We start from the raw sequence: 3096 nt of genomic DNA, 5'->3' as shown, positions 1-3096 counted from the left end.
ATTATTCCGCCCGAGAGCATCCCGAGCCAACAGCGGCGCGGGTCCGGGGCCGGGCCAGGTAGGTCCGTCATCCGGGAAGAACCGCGCGCGCTTGCCGGGAGCCCGAGCGCCCAAAGGGGCGAATCGACTCCTCCAGATATACCGCCGAGCAGCCAGCCAGGACACCGGGGCTCTGCCCAACAGACGCGAACCGAGGCCCGCGGAAGGACAGGCTGCGCACCCGGGCCGTAGGCCGGCACCCAGCGGGTCGCGACGTCCTACTAGGGGAGAAGTGCGGCCCACCGCACACCGGAACGGCCCCACCCCGCGGCGAGTGGAAAGGCAACCGGACACGACCCCGCCGCGGATTGCTCCGCGCGGGCGGCCGGCCCCATCTGCCGAGGGCGGAGGCCAGTGGCCGGATGGGCGTGAATCTCACCCGTTCGACCTTTCGGACTTCTCACGTTTACCCCAGAACGGTTTCACGTACTTTTGAACTCTCTCTTCAAAGTTCTTTTCAACTTTCCCTCACGGTACTTGTTCGCTATCGGTCTCGTGGTCATATTTAGTCTCAGATGGAGTTTACCACCCACTTGGAGCTGCACTCTCAAGCAACCCGACTCGAAGGAGAGGTCCCGCCGACGCTCGCACCGGCCGCTACGGGCCTGGCACCCTCTACGGGCCGTGGCCTCATTCAAGTTGGACTTGGGCTCGGCGCGAGGCGTCGGGGTAGTGGACCCTCCCAAACACCACATGCCACGACAGGCGGCAGCCTGCGGGGTTCGGTGCTGGACTCTTCCCTGTTCGCTCGCCGCTACTGGGGGAATCCTTGTTAGTTTCTTTTCCTCCGCTTAGTAATATGCTTAAATTCAGCGGGTAGTCTCGCCTGCTCTGAGGTCGTTGTACGAGGTGTCGCACGCCACACCGCCAGCCGGCTGTGCACGCTACCGAGACAGTACCGGTATGCGAACCGCCAGGCGACGGGCGCGCATCGCTCGTTTGAGGGGACGTGGCCGGCCCCACAGGCCGGCACGACACACCCACGTCTCCGAAGCGGGACAAACGCCGCGCGCTTCAGTTTACGTAGCCGACCCTCAGCCAGACGTGGCCCGGGAACGGAATCCATGGACCGCAATGTGCGTTCGAAACGTCGATGTTCATGTGTCCTGCAGTTCACATGTCGACGCGCAATTTGCTGCGTTCTTCATCGACCCACGAGCCGAGTGATCCACCGTCCTGGGTGATCTTTTTACAGTTTCCACTGTCTCTTTCAAAACAGTTGCATAGGCGGGACTGAGGCGTTCGACGGCCCCTGTTCCAGTGTTTTGTGTCCAACGGCCTCACGGCCGATGGGCGTCGTACGGCTCCACTCCGGAGCGGACAGGCACTCGGGCGAACGTCATTCAAAACCGGCGCGAGGCGCCAGGTGCCGCAGGCCAGCCGCTCCAGAGCTTCAGCGCTCGTACCACACAACATTTGTCCGTTAGTTTTGAGAAGCACGCGTGGTCCCGCACGCGGCGCACAGCTACTGCGAGCCGTACAGGTAGCGTGTTGCACGACACGACACGCACATCGAAAGACATGCAGTCTAGTCGGTAATGATCCTTCCGCAGGTTCACCTACGGAAACCTTGTTACGACTTTTACTTCCTCTAAATGATCAAGTTTGGTCATCTTTCCGGTAGCATCGGCAACGACAGAGTCGATGCCGCGTACCAGTCCGAAGACCTCACTAAATCATTCAATCGGTAGTAGCGACGGGCGGTGTGTACAAAGGGCAGGGACGTAATCAACGCGAGCTTATGACTCGCGCTTACTGGGAATTCCTCGTTCATGGGGAACAATTGCAAGCCCCAATCCCTAGCACGAAGGAGGTTCAGCGGGTTACCCCGACCTTTCGGCCTAGGAAGACACGCTGATTCCTTCAGTGTAGCGCGCGTGCGGCCCAGAACATCTAAGGGCATCACAGACCTGTTATTGCTCAATCTCGTGCGGCTAGAAGCCGCCTGTCCCTCTAAGAAGAAAAGTAATCGCTGACAGCACGAAGGATGTCACGCGACTAGTTAGCAGGCTAGAGTCTCGTTCGTTATCGGAATTAACCAGACAAATCGCTCCACCAACTAAGAACGGCCATGCACCACCACCCACCGAATCAAGAAAGAGCTATCAATCTGTCAATCCTTCCGGTGTCCGGGCCTGGTGAGGTTTCCCGTGTTGAGTCAAATTAAGCCGCAGGCTCCACTCCTGGTGGTGCCCTTCCGTCAATTCCTTTAAGTTTCAGCTTTGCAACCATACTTCCCCCGGAACCCAAAAGCTTTGGTTTCCCGGAGGCTGCCCGCCGAGTCATCGGAGGAACTGCGGCGGATCGCTGGCTGGCATCGTTTATGGTTAGAACTAGGGCGGTATCTGATCGCCTTCGAACCTCTAACTTTCGTTCTTGATTAATGAAAACATACTTGGCAAATGCTTTCGCTTCTGTTCGTCTTGCGACGATCCAAGAATTTCACCTCTAACGTCGCAATACGAATGCCCCCGCCTGTCCCTATTAATCATTACCTCGGGTTCCGAAAACCAACAAAATAGAACCGAGGTCCTATTCCATTATTCCATGCACACAGTATTCAGGCGGGCTTGCCTGCTTTAAGCACTCTAATTTGTTCAAAGTAAACGTGCCGGCCCACCGAGACACTCAATAAAGAGCACCCTGGTAGGATTTCAACGGGGTCCGCCTCGGGACGCACGAGCACGCACGAGGCGGTCGCACGCCTTCGGCTCGCCCCACCGGCAGGACGTCCCACGATACATGCCAGTTAAACACCGACGGGCGGTGAACCAACAGCGTGGGACACAAATCCAACTACGAGCTTTTTAACCGCAACAACTTTAATATACGCTATTGGAGCTGGAATTACCGCGGCTGCTGGCACCAGACTTGCCCTCCAATAGATACTCGTTAAAGGATTTAAAGTGTACTCATTCCGATTACGGGGCCTCGGATGAGTCCCGTATCGTTATTTTTCGTCACTACCTCCCCGTGCCGGGAGTGGGTAATTTGCGCGCCTGCTGCCTTCCTTGGATGTGGTAGCCGTTTCTCAGGCTCCCTCTCCGGAATCGAACC

At 57.7% G+C, this 3096-nt stretch overlaps 2 non-coding genes across 2 annotated transcripts in view; both read right to left on the bottom strand.

Moving 5' to 3' along the window:
* Positions 1 to 1067: 1067 nt before the first annotated feature.
* Positions 1068 to 1222, bottom strand: LOC126231830 (5.8S ribosomal RNA). The gene has a single exon (XR_007544417.1). It is a non-coding gene; the product is annotated as a 5.8S ribosomal RNA (ribosomal RNA).
* Positions 1223 to 1575: 353 nt separating this feature from the next.
* LOC126231832 (small subunit ribosomal RNA) overlaps positions 1576 to 3096 on the bottom strand; it is a 1910-nt gene continuing 389 nt past the window's right edge. The window contains exon 1 of the ribosomal RNA XR_007544419.1: positions 1576 to 3096. This exon is cut by the window's right edge and continues 389 nt beyond it. This is a non-coding gene — a ribosomal RNA (small subunit ribosomal RNA).

The sequence above is a fragment of the Schistocerca nitens genome, unplaced genomic scaffold (assembly GCF_023898315.1).
Source record: "Schistocerca nitens isolate TAMUIC-IGC-003100 unplaced genomic scaffold, iqSchNite1.1 HiC_scaffold_416, whole genome shotgun sequence".
In the NCBI taxonomy this organism is placed as follows: Eukaryota; Metazoa; Arthropoda; class Insecta; order Orthoptera; family Acrididae; genus Schistocerca; species Schistocerca nitens.
The sequence above is the reverse complement of the archived record's forward strand: the minus strand, read 5'-3'. Positions and strand labels throughout refer to the sequence as shown.